A 19974-nucleotide genomic window follows, 5' to 3' on the forward strand; every position below is an offset into this window, starting at 1 on the left:
CAGGGCCTGGTTAGTACTTGGACGGGTGACGCCTGGGAATACCCGGTGCTGTAAGCCTTTTTCGCTTCGCCTTCGAAAACGGCAGAGGGCGCTTCGGTGAAAGGGATCTTTTGAACGTCTCTTTAGGAAACAGCAGGGGCGCTGCTGCTGCTGCTGCTGCTTCTTTTCTCCCTATCCTGTACACAGTGCTGTGTAAATGTTACATCGTGTTTTGAAGGCCCGTCTGGGGTGTGCAAAGGCAGCTTACGGCCATTCCGGCCTGGGACTGCCGATCTCGCCTGATCTCGGAAGCCAGGCTTGGCAGGGCCTGCTTAGGACTTGGACGGAGAGCGTCTGATCCTGGCTAGGGACTTCCAGGCGGACTGGATCCTTTTCCTGAATGTCCACCCAGGAATGAGCGTCTGTTTGTGAGTGAGGACCTCCGGCTGAAGGTGGCCTTGTCGCTGTACCCATACCCGGGAACGGGTGCCTATTCCTGTCTGTGGACTGCCAGCGTGAACGGTGTCCCGGTTCCTGGATGTTTACCCAGGAATCAGTGCCTGTGGATTCCAAGTGACTCTGGAGCACCTTGGACATTATGGGCAGAATACGTTTTTTGTCAATTAGCCGTAGAACATCTTTTGAAGGGCCGTTTGGGGGCGCCTGAGTGGCTTACGGCCACACCGCTCTGGAGCGCCCGATCTCGTCCGATCTCGGAAGCTAAGCAGAGCAGGGCCTGGTTAGTACTTGGACGGGTGACCGCCTGGGAATACCCGTGCTGTAAGCCTTTTTCGCTTCGCCTTCGAAAAACGGCAGGGGCGCTTCGGTGAAAGGAGATCTTTTGAACGTCTCTTTAGGAAACAGCAGGGGCGCTGCTGCTGCTGCTGCTGCTGCTGCTTCTTTTTCTCCCTATCCTGTACACAGTGCTGTGTAAATGTTACATCGTGTTTTGAAGGCCCGTCTGGGGTGTGCAAAGGCAGCTTACGGCCATTCCGGCCTGGGACTGCCCGATCTCGCCTGATCTCGGAAGCCAGGCTTGGCAGGGCCTGCTTAGGACTTGGACGGGAGAGCGTCTGATCCTGGCTAGGGACTTCCAGGCGGACTGGATCCTTTTCCTGAATGTCCACCCAGGAATGAGCGTCTGTTTGTGAGTGAGGACCTCCGGCTGAAGGTGGCCTTGTCGCTGTACCCATACCCGGGAACGGGTGCCTATTCCTGTCTGTGGACTGCCAGCGTGAACGGTGTCCCGGTTCCTGGATGTTTACCCAGGAATCAGTGCCTGTGGATTCCAAGTGACTCTGGAGCACCTTGGACATTATGGGCAGAATACGTTTTTTGTCAATTAGCCGTAGAACATCTTTTGAAGGGCCGTTTGGGGGCGCCTGAGTGGCTTACGGCCACACCGCTCTGGGAGCGCCCGATCTCGTCCGATCTCGGAAGCTAAGCAGAGCAGGGCCTGGTTAGTACTTGGACGGGTGACCGCCTGGGAATACCCGGTGCTGTAAGCCTTTTTCGCTTCGCCTTCGAAAAACGGCAGAGGGCGCTTCGGTGAAAGGAGATCTTTTGAACGTCTCTTTAGGAAACAGCAGGGGGCGCTGCTGCTGCTGCTGCTGCTGCTTCTTTTTCTCCCTATCCTGTACACAGTGCTGTGTAAATGTTACATCGTGTTTTGAAGGCCCGTCTGGGGTGTGCAAAGGCAGCTTACGGCCATTCCGGCCTGGGACTGCCCGATCTCGCCTGATCTCGGAAGCCAGGCTTGGCAGGGCCTGCTTAGGACTTGGACGGGAGAGCGTCTGATCCTGGCTAGGGACTTCCAGGCGGACTGGATCCTTTTCCTGAATGTCCACCCAGGAATGAGCGTCTGTTTGTGAGTGAGGACCTCCGGCTGAAGGTGGCCTTGTCGCTGTACCCATACCCGGGAACGGGTGCCTATTCCTGTCTGTGGACTGCCAGCGTGAACGGTGTCCCGGTTCCTGGATGTTTACCCAGGAATCAGTGCCTGTGGATTCCAAGTGACTCTGGAGCACCTTGGACATTATGGGCAGAATACGTTTTTTGTCAATTAGCCGTAGAACATCTTTTGAAGGGCCGTTTGGGGGCGCCTGAGTGGCTTACGGCCACACCGCTCTGGGAGCGCCCGATCTCGTCCGATCTCGGAAGCTAAGCAGAGCAGGGCCTGGTTAGTACTTGGACGGGTGACCGCCTGGGAATACCCGGTGCTGTAAGCCTTTTTCGCTTCGCCTTCGAAAAACGGCAGAGGGCGCTTCGGTGAAAGGAGATCTTTTGAACGTCTCTTTAGGAAACAGCAGGGGGCGCTGCTGCTGCTGCTGCTGCTGCTTCTTTTTCTCCCTATCCTGTACACAGTGCTGTGTAAATGTTACATCGTGTTTTGAAGGCCCGTCTGGGGTGTGCAAAGGCAGCTTACGGCCATTCCGGCCTGGGACTGCCCGATCTCGCCTGATCTCGGAAGCCAGGCTTGGCAGGGCCTGCTTAGGACTTGGACGGGAGAGCGTCTGATCCTGGCTAGGGACTTCCAGGCGGACTGGATCCTTTTCCTGAATGTCCACCCAGGAATGAGCGTCTGTTTGTGAGTGAGGACCTCCGGCTGAAGGTGGCCTTGTCGCTGTACCCATACCCGGGAACGGGTGCCTATTCCTGTCTGTGGACTGCCAGCGTGAACGGTGTCCCGGTTCCTGGATGTTTACCCAGGAATCAGTGCCTGTGGATTCCAAGTGACTCTGGAGCACCTTGGACATTATGGGCAGAATACGTTTTTTGTCAATTAGCCGTAGAACATCTTTTGAAGGGCCGTTTGGGGGCGCCTGAGTGGCTTACGGCCACACCGCTCTGGGAGCGCCCGATCTCGTCCGATCTCGGAAGCTAAGCAGAGCAGGGCCTGGTTAGTACTTGGACGGGTGACCGCCTGGGAATACCCGGTGCTGTAAGCCTTTTTCGCTTCGCCTTCGAAAAACGGCAGAGGGCGCTTCGGTGAAAGGAGATCTTTTGAACGTCTCTTTAGGAAACAGCAGGGGCGCTGCTGCTGCTGCTGCTGCTTCTTTTTCTCCCTATCCTGTACACAGTGCTGTGTAAATGTTACATCGTGTTTTGAAGGCCCGTCTGGGGTGTGCAAAGGCAGCTTACGGCCATTCCGGCCTGGGACTGCCCGATCTCGCCTGATCTCGGAAGCCAGGCTTGGCAGGGCCTGCTTAGGACTTGGACGGGAGAGCGTCTGATCCTGGCTAGGGACTTCCAGGCGGACTGGATCCTTTTCCTGAATGTCCACCCAGGAATGAGCGTCTGTTTGTGAGTGAGGACCTCCGGCTGAAGGTGGCCTTGTCGCTGTACCCATACCCGGGAACGGGTGCCTATTCCTGTCTGTGGACTGCCAGCGTGAACGGTGTCCCGGTTCCTGGATGTTTACCCAGGAATCAGTGCCTGTGGATTCCAAGTGACTCTGGAGCACCTTGGACATTATGGGCAGAATACGTTTTTTGTCAATTAGCCGTAGAACATCTTTTGAAGGGCCGTTTGGGGGCGCCTGAGTGGCTTACGGCCACACCGCTCTGGGAGCGCCCGATCTCGGAAGCTAAGCAGAGCAGGGCCTGGTTAGTACTTGGACGGGTGACCGCCTGGGAATACCCGGTGCTGTAAGCCTTTTTCGCTTCGCCTTCGAAAAACGGCAGAGGGCGCTTCGGTGAAAGGAGATCTTTTGAACGTCTCTTTAGGAAACAGCAGGGGCGCTGCTGCTGCTGCTGCTGCTGCTTCTTTTTCTCCCTATCCTGTACACAGTGCTGTGTAAATGTTACATCGTGTTTTGAAGGCCCGTCTGGGGTGTGCAAAGGCAGCTTACGGCCATTCCGGCCTGGGACTGCCCGATCTCGCCTGATCTCGGAAGCCAGGCTTGGCAGGGCCTGCTTAGGACTTGGACGGGAGAGCGTCTGATCCTGGCTAGGGACTTCCAGGCGGACTGGATCCTTTTCCTGAATGTCCACCCAGGAATGAGCGTCTGTTTGTGAGTGAGGACCTCCGGCTGAAGGTGGCCTTGTCGCTGTACCCATACCCGGGAACGGGTGCCTATTCCTGTCTGTGGACTGCCAGCGTGAACGGTGTCCCGGTTCCTGGATGTTTACCCAGGAATCAGTGCCTGTGGATTCCAAGTGACTCTGGAGCACCTTGGACATTATGGGCAGAATACGTTTTTTGTCAATTAGCCGTAGAACATCTTTTGAAGGGCCGTTTGGGGCGCCTGAGTGGCTTACGGCCACACCGCTCTGGGAGCGCCCGATCTCGTCCGATCTCGGAAGCTAAGCAGAGCAGGGCCTGGTTAGTACTTGGACGGGTGACCGCCTGGGAATACCCGGTGCTGTAAGCCTTTTTCGCTTCGCCTTCGAAAAACGGCAGAGGGCGCTTCGGTGAAAGGAGATCTTTTGAACGTCTCTTTAGGAAACAGCAGGGGGCTGCTGCTGCTGCTGCTGCTGCTGCTTCTTTTTCTCCCTATCCTGTACACAGTGCTGTGTAAATGTTACATCGTGTTTTGAAGGCCCGTCTGGGGTGTGCAAAGGCAGCTTACGGCCATTCCGGCCTGGGACTGCCCGATCTCGCCTGATCTCGGAAGCCAGGCTTGGCAGGGCCTGCTTAGGACTTGGACGGGAGAGCGTCTGATCCTGGCTAGGGACTTCCAGGCGGACTGGATCCTTTTCCTGAATGTCCACCCAGGAATGAGCGTCTGTTTGTGAGTGAGGACCTCCGGCTGAAGGTGGCCTTGTCGCTGTACCCATACCCGGGAACGGGTGCCTATTCCTGTCTGTGGACTGCCAGCGTGAACGGTGTCCCGGTTCCTGGATGTTTACCCAGGAATCAGTGCCTGTGGATTCCAAGTGACTCTGGAGCACCTTGGACATTATGGGCAGAATACGTTTTTTGTCAATTAGCCGTAGAACATCTTTTGAAGGGCCGTTTGGGGGCGCCTGAGTGGCTTACGGCCACACCGCTCTGGGAGCGCCCGATCTCGTCCGATCTCGGAAGCTAAGCAGAGCAGGGCCTGGTTAGTACTTGGACGGGTGACCGCCTGGGAATACCCGGTGCTGTAAGCCTTTTTCGCTTCGCCTTCGAAAAACGGCAGAGGGCGCTTCGGTGAAAGGAGATCTTTTGAACGTCTCTTTAGGAAACAGCAGGGGGCGCTGCTGCTGCTGCTGCTGCTTCTTTTTCTCCCTATCCTGTACACAGTGCTGTGTAAATGTTACATCGTGTTTTGAAGGCCCGTCTGGGGTGTGCAAAGGCAGCTTACGGCCATTCCGGCCTGGGACTGCCCGATCTCGCCTGATCTCGGAAGCCAGGCTTGGCAGGGCCTGCTTAGGACTTGGACGGGAGAGCGTCTGATCCTGGCTAGGGACTTCCAGGCGGACTGGATCCTTTTCCTGAATGTCCACCCAGGAATGAGCGTCTGTTTGTGAGTGAGGACCTCCGGCTGAAGGTGGCCTTGTCGCTGTACCCATACCCGGGAACGGGTGCCTATTCCTGTCTGTGGACTGCCAGCGTGAACGGTGTCCCGGTTCCTGGATGTTTACCCAGGAATCAGTGCCTGTGGATTCCAAGTGACTCTGGAGCACCTTGGACATTATGGGCAGAATACGTTTTTTGTCAATTAGCCGTAGAACATCTTTTGAAGGGCCGTTTGGGGGCGCCTGAGTGGCTTACGGCCACACCGCTCTGGGAGCGCCCGATCTCGTCCGATCTCGGAAGCTAAGCAGAGCAGGGCCTGGTTAGTACTTGGACGGGTGACCGCCTGGGAATACCCGGTGCTGTAAGCCTTTTTCGCTTCGCCTTCGAAAAACGGCAGAGGGCGCTTCGGTGAAAGGAGATCTTTTGAACGTCTCTTTAGGAAACAGCAGGGGGCTGCTGCTGCTGCTGCTGCTGCTGCTTCTTTTTCTCCCTATCCTGTACACAGTGCTGTGTAAATGTTACATCGTGTTTTGAAGGCCCGTCTGGGGTGTGCAAAGGCAGCTTACGGCCATTCCGGCCTGGGACTGCCCGATCTCGCCTGATCTCGGAAGCCAGGCTTGGCAGGGCCTGCTTAGGACTTGGACGGGAGAGCGTCTGATCCTGGCTAGGGACTTCCAGGCGGACTGGATCCTTTTCCTGAATGTCCACCCAGGAATGAGCGTCTGTTTGTGAGTGAGGACCTCCGGCTGAAGGTGGCCTTGTCGCTGTACCCATACCCGGGAACGGGTGCCTATTCCTGTCTGTGGACTGCCAGCGTGAACGGTGTCCCGGTTCCTGGATGTTTACCCAGGAATCAGTGCCTGTGGATTCCAAGTGACTCTGGAGCACCTTGGACATTATGGGCAGAATACGTTTTTTGTCAATTAGCCGTAGAACATCTTTTGAAGGGCCGTTTGGGGGCGCCTGAGTGGCTTACGGCCACACCGCTCTGGGAGCGCCCGATCTCGTCCGATCTCGGAAGCTAAGCAGAGCAGGGCCTGGTTAGTACTTGGACGGGTGACCGCCTGGGAATACCCGGTGCTGTAAGCCTTTTTCGCTTCGCCTTCGAAAAACGGCAGAGGGCGCTTCGGTGAAAGGAGATCTTTTGAACGTCTCTTTAGGAAACAGCAGGGGGCGCTGCTGCTGCTGCTGCTGCTGCTGCTTCTTTTTCTCCCTATCCTGTACACAGTGCTGTGTAAATGTTACATCGTGTTTTGAAGGCCCGTCTGGGGTGTGCAAAGGCAGCTTACGGCCATTCCGGCCTGGGACTGCCCGATCTCGCCTGATCTCGGAAGCCAGGCTTGGCAGGGCCTGCTTAGGACTTGGACGGGAGAGCGTCTGATCCTGGCTAGGGACTTCCAGGCGGACTGGATCCTTTTCCTGAATGTCCACCCAGGAATGAGCGTCTGTTTGTGAGTGAGGACCTCCGGCTGAAGGTGGCCTTGTCGCTGTACCCATACCCGGGAACGGGTGCCTATTCCTGTCTGTGGACTGCCAGCGTGAACGGTGTCCCGGTTCCTGGATGTTTACCCAGGAATCAGTGCCTGTGGATTCCAAGTGACTCTGGAGCACCTTGGACATTATGGGCAGAATACGTTTTTTGTCAATTAGCCGTAGAACATCTTTTGAAGGGCCGTTTGGGGGCGCCTGAGTGGCTTACGGCCACACCGCTCTGGGAGCGCCCGATCTCGTCCGATCTCGGAAGCTAAGCAGAGCAGGGCCTGGTTAGTACTTGGACGGGTGACCGCCTGGGAATACCCGGTGCTGTAAGCCTTTTTCGCTTCGCCTTCGAAAAACGGCAGAGGGCGCTTCGGTGAAAGGAGATCTTTTGAACGTCTCTTTAGGAAACAGCAGGGGGCGCTGCTGCTGCTGCTGCTGCTGCTTCTTTTTCTCCCTATCCTGTACACAGTGCTGTGTAAATGTTACATCGTGTTTTGAAGGCCCGTCTGGGGTGTGCAAAGGCAGCTTACGGCCATTCCGGCCTGGGACTGCCCGATCTCGCCTGATCTCGGAAGCCAGGCTTGGCAGGGCCTGCTTAGGACTTGGACGGGAGAGCGTCTGATCCTGGCTAGGGACTTCCAGGCGGACTGGATCCTTTTCCTGAATGTCCACCCAGGAATGAGCGTCTGTTTGTGAGTGAGGACCTCCGGCTGAAGGTGGCCTTGTCGCTGTACCCATACCCGGGAACGGGTGCCTATTCCTGTCTGTGGACTGCCAGCGTGAACGGTGTCCCGGTTCCTGGATGTTTACCCAGGAATCAGTGCCTGTGGATTCCAAGTGACTCTGGAGCACCTTGGACATTATGGGCAGAATACGTTTTTTGTCAATTAGCCGTAGAACATCTTTTGAAGGGCCGTTTGGGGGCGCCTGAGTGGCTTACGGCCACACCGCTCTGGGAGCGCCCGATCTCGGAAGCTAAGCAGAGCAGGGCCTGGTTAGTACTTGGACGGGTGACCGCCTGGGAATACCCGGTGCTGTAAGCCTTTTTCGCTTCGCCTTCGAAAAACGGCAGAGGGCGCTTCGGTGAAAGGAGATCTTTTGAACGTCTCTTTAGGAAACAGCAGGGGGCGCTGCTGCTGCTGCTGCTGCTGCTTCTTTTTCTCCCTATCCTGTACACAGTGCTGTGTAAATGTTACATCGTGTTTTGAAGGCCCGTCTGGGGTGTGCAAAGGCAGCTTACGGCCATTCCGGCCTGGGACTGCCCGATCTCGCCTGATCTCGGAAGCCAGGCTTGGCAGGGCCTGCTTAGGACTTGGACGGGAGAGCGTCTGATCCTGGCTAGGGACTTCCAGGCGGACTGGATCCTTTTCCTGAATGTCCACCCAGGAATGAGCGTCTGTTTGTGAGTGAGGACCTCCGGCTGAAGGTGGCCTTGTCGCTGTACCCATACCCGGGAACGGGTGCCTATTCCTGTCTGTGGACTGCCAGCGTGAACGGTGTCCCGGTTCCTGGATGTTTACCCAGGAATCAGTGCCTGTGGATTCCAAGTGACTCTGGAGCACCTTGGACATTATGGGCAGAATACGTTTTTTGTCAATTAGCCGTAGAACATCTTTTGAAGGGCCGTTTGGGGGCGCCTGAGTGGCTTACGGCCACACCGCTCTGGGAGCGCCCGATCTCGTCCGATCTCGGAAGCTAAGCAGAGCAGGGCCTGGTTAGTACTTGGACGGGTGACCGCCTGGGAATACCCGGTGCTGTAAGCCTTTTTCGCTTCGCCTTCGAAAAACGGCAGAGGGCGCTTCGGTGAAAGGAGATCTTTTGAACGTCTCTTTAGGAAACAGCAGGGGGCGCTGCTGCTGCTGCTGCTGCTGCTGCTTCTTTTTCTCCCTATCCTGTACACAGTGCTGTGTAAATGTTACATCGTGTTTTGAAGGCCCGTCTGGGGTGTGCAAAGGCAGCTTACGGCCATTCCGGCCTGGGACTGCCCGATCTCGCCTGATCTCGGAAGCCAGGCTTGGCAGGGCCTGCTTAGGACTTGGACGGGAGAGCGTCTGATCCTGGCTAGGGACTTCCAGGCGGACTGGATCCTTTTCCTGAATGTCCACCCAGGAATGAGCGTCTGTTTGTGAGTGAGGACCTCCGGCTGAAGGTGGCCTTGTCGCTGTACCCATACCCGGGAACGGGTGCCTATTCCTGTCTGTGGACTGCCAGCGTGAACGGTGTCCCGGTTCCTGGATGTTTACCCAGGAATCAGTGCCTGTGGATTCCAAGTGACTCTGGAGCACCTTGGACATTATGGGCAGAATACGTTTTTTGTCAATTAGCCGTAGAACATCTTTTGAAGGGCCGTTTGGGGGCGCCTGAGTGGCTTACGGCCACACCGCTCTGGGAGCGCCCGATCTCGGAAGCTAAGCAGAGCAGGGCCTGGTTAGTACTTGGACGGGTGACCGCCTGGGAATACCCGGTGCTGTAAGCCTTTTTCGCTTCGCCTTCGAAAAACGGCAGAGGGCGCTTCGGTGAAAGGAGATCTTTTGAACGTCTCTTTAGGAAACAGCAGGGGGCGCTGCTGCTGCTGCTGCTGCTGCTGCTTCTTTTTCTCCCTATCCTGTACACAGTGCTGTGTAAATGTTACATCGTGTTTTGAAGGCCCGTCTGGGGTGTGCAAAGGCAGCTTACGGCCATTCCGGCCTGGGACTGCCCGATCTCGCCTGATCTCGGAAGCCAGGCTTGGCAGGGCCTGCTTAGGACTTGGACGGGAGAGCGTCTGATCCTGGCTAGGGACTTCCAGGCGGACTGGATCCTTTTCCTGAATGTCCACCCAGGAATGAGCGTCTGTTTGTGAGTGAGGACCTCCGGCTGAAGGTGGCCTTGTCGCTGTACCCATACCCGGGAACGGGTGCCTATTCCTGTCTGTGGACTGCCAGCGTGAACGGTGTCCCGGTTCCTGGATGTTTACCCAGGAATCAGTGCCTGTGGATTCCAAGTGACTCTGGAGCACCTTGGACATTATGGGCAGAATACGTTTTTTGTCAATTAGCCGTAGAACATCTTTTGAAGGGCCGTGTGGGGGTGCCTGAGTGGCTTATGGCCACACCGCTCTGGGAGCGCCCGATCTTGTCCGATCTCGGAAGCTAAGTAGGGGCGGCTGTGGTTCAGGAGGTAGAGCGGGTTGGCCGTTAATCGGAAGGTCGGCGGTTCGATCCGTGGCTCCCCCTGGTTGCGTGTCGAAGTGTCCTTGGGCAAGATACTGAACCCCGAATTGCCCCTGGCGGCTATTCCGCCAGTGTATGAGTGAGTGTGAATGTTAGTTTCCGTTTGAGCACGTAGGCTCAGTGTATGAATGTGTGTGACTGGTGAATGCAGATGTACTGTAAAAGCGCTTTGAGTGGTCGAAAAGACTAGAAAGGCGCTATACAAGTACGGAGCATTTACATTTACATTTACATCTAAGTAGAGCAGGGCCTGGTTAGTACTTGGACGGGTGATCGCCTGGGAATACCCGGTGCTGTAAGCCTTTTTCGCTTCGCCTTCGAAAAACGGCAGAGGGCGCTTCGGTGAAAGGAGATCTTTTGAACGTCTCTTTAGGAAACAGCAGGGGGCGCTGCTGCTGCTGCTGCTTCTTTTTCTCCCTATCCTGTACACAGTGCTGTGTAAATGTTACATCGTGTTTTGAAGGCCCGTCTGGGGTGTGCAAAGGCAGCTTACGGCCATTCCGGCCTGGGACTGCCCGATCTCGCCTGATCTCGGAAGCCAGGCTTGGCAGGGCCTGCTTAGGACTTGGACGGGAGAGCGTCTGATCCTGGCTAGGGACTTCCAGGCGGACTGGATCCTTTTCCTGAATGTCCACCCAGGAATGAGCGTCTGTTTGTGAGTGAGGACCTCCGGCTGAAGGTGGCCTTGTCGCTGTACCCATACCCGGGAACGGGTGCCTATTCCTGTCTGTGGACTGCCAGCGTGAACGGTGTCCCGGTTCCTGGATGTTTACCCAGGAATCAGTGCCTGTGGATTCCAAGTGACTCTGGAGCACCTTGGACATTATGGGCAGAATACGTTTTTTGTCAATTAGCCGTAGAACATCTTTTGAAGGGCCGTTTGGGGGCGCCTGAGTGGCTTACGGCCACACCGCTCTGGGAGCGCCCGATCTCGTCCGATCTCGGAAGCTAAGCAGAGCAGGGCCTGGTTAGTACTTGGACGGGTGACCGCCTGGGAATACCCGGTGCTGTAAGCCTTTTTCGCTTCGCCTTCGAAAAACGGCAGAGGGCGCTTCGGTGAAAGGAGATCTTTTGAACGTCTCTTTAGGAAACAGCAGGGGGCTGCTGCTGCTGCTGCTGCTGCTGCTCTTTTTCTCCCTATCCTGTACACAGTGCTGTGTAAATGTTACATCGTGTTTTGAAGGCCCGTCTGGGGTGTGCAAAGGCAGCTTACGGCCATTCCGGCCTGGGACTGCCCGATCTCGCCTGATCTCGGAAGCCAGGCTTGGCAGGGCCTGCTTAGGACTTGGACGGGAGAGCGTCTGATCCTGGCTAGGGACTTCCAGGCGGACTGGATCCTTTTCCTGAATGTCCACCCAGGAATGAGCGTCTGTTTGTGAGTGAGGACCTCCGGCTGAAGGTGGCCTTGTCGCTGTACCCATACCCGGGAACGGGTGCCTATTCCTGTCTGTGGACTGCCAGCGTGAACGGTGTCCCGGTTCCTGGATGTTTACCCAGGAATCAGTGCCTGTGGATTCCAAGTGACTCTGGAGCACCTTGGACATTATGGGCAGAATACGTTTTTTGTCAATTAGCCGTAGAACATCTTTTGAAGGGCCGTTTGGGGGCGCCTGAGTGGCTTACGGCCACACCGCTCTGGGAGCGCCCGATCTCGTCCGATCTCGGAAGCTAAGCAGAGCAGGGCCTGGTTAGTACTTGGACGGGTGACCGCCTGGGAATACCCGGTGCTGTAAGCCTTTTTCGCTTCGCCTTCGAAAAACGGCAGAGGGCGCTTCGGTGAAAGGAGATCTTTTGAACGTCTCTTTAGGAAACAGCAGGGGGCGCTGCTGCTGCTGCTGCTGCTGCTTCTTTTTCTCCCTATCCTGTACACAGTGCTGTGTAAATGTTACATCGTGTTTTGAAGGCCCGTCTGGGGTGTGCAAAGGCAGCTTACGGCCATTCCGGCCTGGGACTGCCCGATCTCGCCTGATCTCGGAAGCCAGGCTTGGCAGGGCCTGCTTAGGACTTGGACGGGAGAGCGTCTGATCCTGGCTAGGGACTTCCAGGCGGACTGGATCCTTTTCCTGAATGTCCACCCAGGAATGAGCGTCTGTTTGTGAGTGAGGACCTCCGGCTGAAGGTGGCCTTGTCGCTGTACCCATACCCGGGAACGGGTGCCTATTCCTGTCTGTGGACTGCCAGCGTGAACGGTGTCCCGGTTCCTGGATGTTTACCCAGGAATCAGTGCCTGTGGATTCCAAGTGACTCTGGAGCACCTTGGACATTATGGGCAGAATACGTTTTTTGTCAATTAGCCGTAGAACATCTTTTGAAGGGCCGTTTGGGGGCGCCTGAGTGGCTTACGGCCACACCGCTCTGGGAGCGCCCGATCTCGTCCGATCTCGGAAGCTAAGCAGAGCAGGGCCTGGTTAGTACTTGGACGGGTGACCGCCTGGGAATACCCGGTGCTGTAAGCCTTTTTCGCTTCGCCTTCGAAAAACGGCAGAGGGCGCTTCGGTGAAAGGAGATCTTTTGAACGTCTCTTTAGGAAACAGCAGGGGGCGCTGCTGCTGCTGCTGCTGCTGCTGCTTCTTTTTCTCCCTATCCTGTACACAGTGCTGTGTAAATGTTACATCGTGTTTTGAAGGCCCGTCTGGGGTGTGCAAAGGCAGCTTACGGCCATTCCGGCCTGGGACTGCCCGATCTCGCCTGATCTCGGAAGCCAGGCTTGGCAGGGCCTGCTTAGGACTTGGACGGGAGAGCGTCTGATCCTGGCTAGGGACTTCCAGGCGGACTGGATCCTTTTCCTGAATGTCCACCCAGGAATGAGCGTCTGTTTGTGAGTGAGGACCTCCGGCTGAAGGTGGCCTTGTCGCTGTACCCATACCCGGGAACGGGTGCCTATTCCTGTCTGTGGACTGCCAGCGTGAACGGTGTCCCGGTTCCTGGATGTTTACCCAGGAATCAGTGCCTGTGGATTCCAAGTGACTCTGGAGCACCTTGGACATTATGGGCAGAATACGTTTTTTGTCAATTAGCCGTAGAACATCTTTTGAAGGGCCGTTTGGGGGCGCCTGAGTGGCTTACGGCCACACCGCTCTGGGAGCGCCCGATCTCGTCCGATCTCGGAAGCTAAGCAGAGCAGGGCCTGGTTAGTACTTGGACGGGTGACCGCCTGGGAATACCCGGTGCTGTAAGCCTTTTTCGCTTCGCCTTCGAAAAACGGCAGAGGGCGCTTCGGTGAAAGGAGATCTTTTGAACGTCTCTTTAGGAAACAGCAGGGGGCGCTGCTGCTGCTGCTGCTGCTGCTTCTTTTTCTCCCTATCCTGTACACAGTGCTGTGTAAATGTTACATCGTGTTTTGAAGGCCCGTCTGGGGTGTGCAAAGGCAGCTTACGGCCATTCCGGCCTGGGACTGCCCGATCTCGCCTGATCTCGGAAGCCAGGCTTGGCAGGGCCTGCTTAGGACTTGGACGGGAGAGCGTCTGATCCTGGCTAGGGACTTCCAGGCGGACTGGATCCTTTTCCTGAATGTCCACCCAGGAATGAGCGTCTGTTTGTGAGTGAGGACCTCCGGCTGAAGGTGGCCTTGTCGCTGTACCCATACCCGGGAACGGGTGCCTATTCCTGTCTGTGGACTGCCAGCGTGAACGGTGTCCCGGTTCCTGGATGTTTACCCAGGAATCAGTGCCTGTGGATTCCAAGTGACTCTGGAGCACCTTGGACATTATGGGCAGAATACGTTTTTTGTCAATTAGCCGTAGAACATCTTTTGAAGGGCCGTTTGGGGGCGCCTGAGTGGCTTACGGCCACACCGCTCTGGGAGCGCCCGATCTCGGAAGCTAAGCAGAGCAGGGCCTGGTTAGTACTTGGACGGGTGACCGCCTGGGAATACCCGGTGCTGTAAGCCTTTTTCGCTTCGCCTTCGAAAAACGGCAGAGGGCGCTTCGGTGAAAGGAGATCTTTTGAACGTCTCTTTAGGAAACAGCAGGGGGCTGCTGCTGCTGCTGCTGCTGCTGCTGCTTCTTTTTCCCTATCCTGTACACAGTGCTGTGTAAATGTTACATCGTGTTTTGAAGGCCCGTCTGGGGTGTGCAAAGGCAGCTTACGGCCATTCCGGCCTGGGACTGCCCGATCTCGCCTGATCTCGGAAGCCAGGCTTGGCAGGGCCTGCTTAGGACTTGGACGGGAGAGCGTCTGATCCTGGCTAGGGACTTCCAGGCGGACTGGATCCTTTTCCTGAATGTCCACCCAGGAATGAGCGTCTGTTTGTGAGTGAGGACCTCCGGCTGAAGGTGGCCTTGTCGCTGTACCCATACCCGGGAACGGGTGCCTATTCCTGTCTGTGGACTGCCAGCGTGAACGGTGTCCCGGTTCCTGGATGTTTACCCAGGAATCAGTGCCTGTGGATTCCAAGTGACTCTGGAGCACCTTGGACATTATGGGCAGAATACGTTTTTTGTCAATTAGCCGTAGAACATCTTTTGAAGGGCCGTTTGGGGGTGCCTGAGTGGCTTACGGCCACACCGCTCTGGGAGCGCCCGATCTCGTCCGATCTCGGAAGCTAAGCACACCGCTCTTGGACGGGTGACCGCCTCCGTTTAAGTCTGCAGATTCGCCTTCGAAAAACGGCAGTACTTGGAGATCTTTTGGGAATACCCGGTGCTGTAAGCCTTTTTCGCTTCGCCTTCGAAAAACGGCAGAGGGCGCTTCGGTGAAAGGAGATCTTTTGAACGTCTCTTTAGGAAACTGCTGCTGCTGCTGCTTCTTTTTCTCCCTATCCTGTACACAGTGCTGTGTAAATGTTACATCGTGTTTTGAAGGCCCGTCTGGGTGTGCAAAGGCAGCTTACGGCCATTCCGGCCTGGGACTGCCCGATCTCGCCTGATCTCGGAAGCCAGGCTTGGCAGGGCCTGCTTAGGACTTGGACGGGAGAGCGTCTGATCCTGGCTAGGGACTTCCAGGCGGACTGGATCCTTTTCCTGAATGTCCACCCAGGAATGAGCGTCTGTTTGTGAGTGAGGACCTCCGGCTGAAGGTGGCCTTGTCGCTGTACCCATACCCGGGAACGGGTGCCTATTCCTGTCTGTGGACTGCCAGCGTGAACGGTGTCCCGGTTCCTGGATGTTTACCCAGGAATCAGTGCCTGTGGATTCCAAGTGACTCTGGAGCACCTTGGACATTATGGGCAGAATACGTTTTTTGTCAATTAGCCGTAGAACATCTTTTGAAGGGCCGTTTGGGGGCGCCTGAGTGGCTTACGGCCACACCGCTCTGGGAGCGCCCGATCTCGTCCGATCTCGGAAGCTAAGCAGAGCAGGGCCTGGTTAGTACTTGGACGGGTGACCGCCTGGGAATACCCGGTGCTGTAAGCCTTTTTCGCTTCGCCTTCGAAAAACGGCAGAGGGCGCTTCGGTGAAAGGAGATCTTTTGAACGTCTCTTTAGGAAACAGCAGGGGGCGCTGCTGCTGCTGCTGCTGCTGCTTCTTTTTTTCTCCCTATCCTGTACACAGTGCTGTGTAAATGTTACATCGTGTTTTGAAGGCCCGTCTGGGGTGTGCAAAGGCAGCTTACGGCCATTCCGGCCTGGGACTGCCCGATCTCGCCTGATCTCGGAAGCCAGGCTTGGCAGGGCCTGCTTAGGACTTGGACGGGAGAGCGTCTGATCCTGGCTAGGGACTTCCAGGCGGACTGGATCCTTTTCCTGAATGTCCACCCAGGAATGAGCGTCTGTTTGTGAGTGAGGACCTCCGGCTGAAGGTGGCCTTGTCGCTGTACCCATACCCGGGAACGGGTGCCTATTCCTGTCTGTGGACTGCCAGCGTGAACGGTGTCCCGGTTCCTGGATGTTTACCCAGGAATCAGTGCCTGTGGATTCCAAGTGACTCTGGAGCACCTTGGACATTATGGGCAGAATACGTTTTTTGTCAATTAGCCGTAGAACATCTTTTGAAGGGCCGTTTGGGGGCCTGAGTGGCTTACGGCCACACCGCTCTGGGAGCGTCCGATCTCGGAAGCTAAGCAGAGCAGGGCCTGGTTAGTACTTGGACGGGTGACCGCCTGGGAATACCCGGTGCTGTAAGCCTTTTTCGCTTCGCCTTCGAAAAACGGCAGAGGGCGCTTCGGTGAAAGGAGATCTTTTGAACGTCTCTTTAGGAAACAGCAGGGGGGCGCTGCTGCTGCTGCTGCTGCTGCTTCTTTTTCTCCCTATCCTGTACACAGTGCTGTGTAAATGTTACATCGTGTTTTGAAGGCCCGTCTGGGGTGTGCAAAGGCAGCTTACGGCCATTCCGGCCTGGGACTGCCCGATCTCGCCTGATCTCGGAAGCCAGGCTTGGCAGGGCCTGCTTAGGACTTGGACGGGAGAGCGTCTGATCCTGGCTAGGGACTTCCAGGCGGACTGGATCCTTTTCCTGAATGTCCACCCAGGAATGAGCGTCTGTTTGTGAGTGAGGACCTCCGGCTGAAGGTGGCCTTGTCGCTGTACCCATACCCGGGAACGGGTGCCTATTCCTGTCTGTGGACTGCCAGCGTGAACGGTGTCCCGGTTCCTGGATGTTTACCCAGGAATCAGTGCCTGTGGATTCCAAGTGACTCTGGAGCACCTTGGACATTATGGGCAGAATACGTTTTTTGTCAATTAGCCGTAGAACATCTTTTGAAGGGCCGTTTGGGGGCGCCTGAGTGGCTTACGGCCACACCGCTCTGGGAGCGCCCGATCTCGTCCGATCTCGGAAGCTGAGCAGGGCCTGGTTAGTACTTGGACGGGTGACCGCCTGGGAATACCCGGTGCTGTAAGCCTTTTTCGCTTCGCCTTCGAAAAACGGCAGAGGGCGCTTCGGTGAAAGGAGATCTTTTGAACGTCTCTTTAGGAAACAGCAGGGGGCGCTGCTGCTGCTGCTGCTGCTGCTGCTTCTTTTTCTCCCTATCCTGTACACAGTGCTGTGTAAATGTTACATCGTGTTTTGAAGGCCCGTCTGGGGTGTGCAAAGGCAGCTTACGGCCATTCCGGCCTGGGACTGCCCGATCTCGCCTGATCTCGGAAGCCAGGCTTGGCAGGGCCTGCTTAGGACTTGGACGGGAGAGCGTCTGATCCTGGCTAGGGACTTCCAGGCGGACTGGATCCTTTTCCTGAATGTCCACCCAGGAATGAGCGTCTGTTTGTGAGTGAGGACCTCCGGCTGAAGGTGGCCTTGTCGCTGTACCCATACCCGGGAACGGGTGCCTATTCCTGTCTGTGGACTGCCAGCGTGAACGGTGTCCCGGTTCCTGGATGTTTACCCAGGAATCAGTGCCTGTGGATTCCAAGTGACTCTGGAGCACCTTGGACATTATGGGCAGAATACGTTTTTTGTCAATTAGCCGTAGAACATCTTTTGAAGGGCCGTTTGGGGGCGCCTGAGTGGCTTACGGCCACACCGCTCTGGGAGCGCCCGATCTCGTCGATCTCGGAAGCTAAGCAGAGCAGGGCCTGGTTAGTACTTGGACGGGTGACCCTGGGAATACCCGGTGCTGTAAGCCTTTTTCGCTTCGCCTTCGAAAAACGGCAGAGGGCGCTTCGGTGAAAGGAGATCTTTTGAACGTCTCTTTAGGAAACAGCAGGGGGCGCTGCTGCTGCTGCTGCTGCTGCTTCTTTTTCTCCCTATCCTGTACACAGTGCTGTGTAAATGTTACATCGTGTTTTGAAGGCCCGTCTGGGGTGTGCAAAGGCAGCTTACGGCCATTCCGGCCTGGGACTGCCCGATCTCGCCTGATCTCGGAAGCCAGGCTTGGCAGGGCCTGCTTAGGACTTGGACGGGAGAGCGTCTGATCCTGGCTAGGGACTTCCAGGCGGACTGGATCCTTTTCCTGAATGTCCACCCAGGAATGAGCGTCTGTTTGTGAGTGAGGACCTCCGGCTGAAGGTGGCCTTGTCGCTGTACCCATACCCGGGAACGGGTGCCTATTCCTGTCTGTGGACTGCCAGCGTGAACGGTGTCCCGGTTCCTGGATGTTTACCCAGGAATCAGTGCCTGTGGATTCCAAGTGACTCTGGAGCACCTTGGACATTATGGGCAGAATACGTTTTTTGTCAATTAGCCGTAGAACATCTTTTGAAGGGCCGTTTGGGGGCGCCTGAGTGGCTTACGGCCACACCGCTCTGGGAGCGTCCGATCTCGGAAGCTAAGCAGAGCAGGGCCTGGTTAGTACTTGGACGGGTGACCGCCTGGGAATACCCGGTGCTGTAAGCCTTTTCGCTTCGCCTTCGAAAAACGGCAGAGGGCGCTTCGGTGAAAGGAGATCTTTTGAACGTCTCTTTAGGAAACAGCAGGGGGCGCTGCTGCTGCTGCTGCTGCTGCTGCTCTTTTTCTCCCTATCCTGTACACAGTGCTGTGTAAATGTTACATCGTGTTTTGAAGGCCCGTCTGGGGTGTGCAAAGGCAGCTTACGGCCATTCCGGCCTGGGACTGCCCGATCTCGCCTGATCTCGGAAGCCAGGCTTGGCAGGGCCTGCTTAGGACTTGGACGGGAGAGCGTCTGATCCTGGCTAGGGACTTCCAGGCGGACTGGATCCTTTTCCTGAATGTCCACCCAGGAATGAGCGTCTGTTTGTGAGTGAGGACCTCCGGCTGAAGGTGGCCTTGTCGCTGTACCCATACCCGGGAACGGGTGCCTATTCCTGTCTGTGGACTGCCAGCGTGAACGGTGTCCCGGTTCCTGGATGTTTACCCAGGAATCAGTGCCTGTGGATTCCAAGTGACTCTGGAGCACCTTGGACATTATGGGCAGAATACGTTTTTTGTCAATTAGCCGTAGAACATCTTTTGAAGGGCCGTTTGGGGGCGCCTGAGTGGCTTACGGCCACACCGCTCTGGGAGCGCCCGATCTCGTCCATCTCGGAAGCTAAGCAGCAGGGCCTGGTTAGTACTTGGACGGGTGACCGCCTGGGAATACCCGGTGCTGTAAGCCTTTTTCGCTTCGCCTTCGAAAAACGGCAGAGGGCGCTTCGGTGAAAGGAGATCTTTTGAACGTCTCTTTAGGAAACAGCAGGGGGCGCTGCTGCTGCTGCTGCTGCTGCTGCTTCTTTTTCTCCCTATCCTGTACACAGTGCTGTGTAAATGTTACATCGTGTTTTGAAGGCCCGTCTGGGTGTGCAAAGGCAGCTTACGGCCATTCCGGCCTGGGACTGCCCGATCTCGCCTGATCTCGGAAGCCAGGCTTGGCAGGGCCTGCTTAGGACTTGGACGGGAGAGCGTCTGATCCTGGCTAGGGACTTCCAGGCGGACTGGATCCTTTTCCTGAATGTCCACCCAGGAATGAGCGTCTGTTTGTGAGTGAGGACCTCCGGCTGAAGGTGGCCTTGTCGCTGTACCCTACCCGGGAACGGGTGCCTATTCCTGTCTGTGGACTGCCAGCGTGAACGGTGTCCCGGTTCCTGGATGTTTACCCAGGAATCAGTGCCTGTGGATTCCAAGTGACTCTGGCACCTTGGACATTATGGGCAGAATACGTTTTTTGTCAATTAGCCGTAGAACATCTTTTGAAGGGCCGTTTGGGGGCGCCTGAGTGGCTTACGGCCACACCGCTCTGGGAACGCCCGATCTCGGAAGCTAAGCAGAGCAGGCCTGGTTAGTACTTGGGCGGGTGACCGCCTGGGAATACCCGGTGCTGTAAGCCTTTTTCGCTTCGCCTTCGAAAAACGGCAGAGGGCGCTTCGGTGAAAGGAGATCTTTTGAACGTCTCTTTAGGAAACAGCAGGGGGCGCTGCTGCGCTGCTGTTGCTGCTTCTTCTTTTTCTCCCTATCCTGTACACAGTGCTGTGTAAATGTTACATCGTGTTTTGAAGGCCCCTGGGGTGTGCAAGGCAGCTTACGGCCATTCCGGCCTGGGACTGCCCGATCTC

At 56.3% G+C, this 19974-nt stretch overlaps 14 non-coding genes and 11 pseudogenes across 14 annotated transcripts; all 25 read left to right on the forward strand.

Moving 5' to 3' along the window:
* Positions 1-649: 649 nt before the first annotated feature.
* On the forward strand, positions 650-766 carry LOC119887429 (annotated as a pseudogene).
* Positions 767-1368: 602 nt separating this feature from the next.
* On the forward strand, positions 1369-1487 carry LOC119887418. Its single transcript, XR_005441703.1, has one exon. It is a non-coding gene; the product is annotated as a 5S ribosomal RNA (ribosomal RNA).
* A 601-nt stretch (positions 1488-2088) lies between these two features.
* LOC119887430 lies at positions 2089-2207 on the forward strand. Its single transcript, XR_005441713.1, has one exon. It is a non-coding gene; the product is annotated as a 5S ribosomal RNA (ribosomal RNA).
* Positions 2208-2808: 601 nt separating this feature from the next.
* On the forward strand, positions 2809-2927 carry LOC119887442. The gene has a single exon (XR_005441714.1). It is a non-coding gene; the product is annotated as a 5S ribosomal RNA (ribosomal RNA).
* Positions 2928-3524: 597 nt separating this feature from the next.
* LOC119887432 lies at positions 3525-3633 on the forward strand (annotated as a pseudogene).
* A 599-nt stretch (positions 3634-4232) lies between these two features.
* LOC119887443 lies at positions 4233-4351 on the forward strand. Its single transcript, XR_005441715.1, has one exon. It is a non-coding gene; the product is annotated as a 5S ribosomal RNA (ribosomal RNA).
* A 602-nt stretch (positions 4352-4953) lies between these two features.
* Positions 4954-5072, forward strand: LOC119887444. Its single transcript, XR_005441716.1, has one exon. It is a non-coding gene; the product is annotated as a 5S ribosomal RNA (ribosomal RNA).
* A 598-nt stretch (positions 5073-5670) lies between these two features.
* Positions 5671-5789, forward strand: LOC119887419. The gene has a single exon (XR_005441704.1). It is a non-coding gene; the product is annotated as a 5S ribosomal RNA (ribosomal RNA).
* Positions 5790-6391: 602 nt separating this feature from the next.
* LOC119887421 lies at positions 6392-6510 on the forward strand. The gene has a single exon (XR_005441705.1). It is a non-coding gene; the product is annotated as a 5S ribosomal RNA (ribosomal RNA).
* Positions 6511-7114: 604 nt separating this feature from the next.
* On the forward strand, positions 7115-7233 carry LOC119887422. Its single transcript, XR_005441706.1, has one exon. It is a non-coding gene; the product is annotated as a 5S ribosomal RNA (ribosomal RNA).
* Positions 7234-7834: 601 nt separating this feature from the next.
* Positions 7835-7943, forward strand: LOC119887433 (annotated as a pseudogene).
* A 601-nt stretch (positions 7944-8544) lies between these two features.
* On the forward strand, positions 8545-8663 carry LOC119887423. The gene has a single exon (XR_005441707.1). It is a non-coding gene; the product is annotated as a 5S ribosomal RNA (ribosomal RNA).
* A 604-nt stretch (positions 8664-9267) lies between these two features.
* LOC119887434 lies at positions 9268-9376 on the forward strand (annotated as a pseudogene).
* A 1633-nt stretch (positions 9377-11009) lies between these two features.
* Positions 11010-11128, forward strand: LOC119887424. Its single transcript, XR_005441708.1, has one exon. It is a non-coding gene; the product is annotated as a 5S ribosomal RNA (ribosomal RNA).
* Positions 11129-11729: 601 nt separating this feature from the next.
* Positions 11730-11848, forward strand: LOC119887425. The gene has a single exon (XR_005441709.1). It is a non-coding gene; the product is annotated as a 5S ribosomal RNA (ribosomal RNA).
* Positions 11849-12449: 601 nt separating this feature from the next.
* Positions 12450-12568, forward strand: LOC119887426. Its single transcript, XR_005441710.1, has one exon. It is a non-coding gene; the product is annotated as a 5S ribosomal RNA (ribosomal RNA).
* A 604-nt stretch (positions 12569-13172) lies between these two features.
* On the forward strand, positions 13173-13291 carry LOC119887427. Its single transcript, XR_005441711.1, has one exon. It is a non-coding gene; the product is annotated as a 5S ribosomal RNA (ribosomal RNA).
* A 601-nt stretch (positions 13292-13892) lies between these two features.
* LOC119887435 lies at positions 13893-14001 on the forward strand (annotated as a pseudogene).
* A 1346-nt stretch (positions 14002-15347) lies between these two features.
* LOC119887428 lies at positions 15348-15466 on the forward strand. The gene has a single exon (XR_005441712.1). It is a non-coding gene; the product is annotated as a 5S ribosomal RNA (ribosomal RNA).
* Positions 15467-16067: 601 nt separating this feature from the next.
* Positions 16068-16176, forward strand: LOC119887437 (annotated as a pseudogene).
* Positions 16177-16778: 602 nt separating this feature from the next.
* LOC119887439 lies at positions 16779-16892 on the forward strand (annotated as a pseudogene).
* A 604-nt stretch (positions 16893-17496) lies between these two features.
* LOC119887431 lies at positions 17497-17612 on the forward strand (annotated as a pseudogene).
* A 601-nt stretch (positions 17613-18213) lies between these two features.
* On the forward strand, positions 18214-18322 carry LOC119887438 (annotated as a pseudogene).
* A 602-nt stretch (positions 18323-18924) lies between these two features.
* Positions 18925-19040, forward strand: LOC119887440 (annotated as a pseudogene).
* Positions 19041-19640: 600 nt separating this feature from the next.
* LOC119887441 lies at positions 19641-19748 on the forward strand (annotated as a pseudogene).
* Positions 19749-19974: the final 226 nt, after the last annotated feature.

This window comes from Micropterus salmoides, unplaced genomic scaffold, assembly GCF_014851395.1.
Source record: "Micropterus salmoides isolate LMB-PRFRI ecotype aquatic unplaced genomic scaffold, ASM1485139v1 Ms_hic_scaffold_4173, whole genome shotgun sequence".
Taxonomy (NCBI): Eukaryota; Metazoa; Chordata; class Actinopteri; order Centrarchiformes; family Centrarchidae; genus Micropterus; species Micropterus salmoides.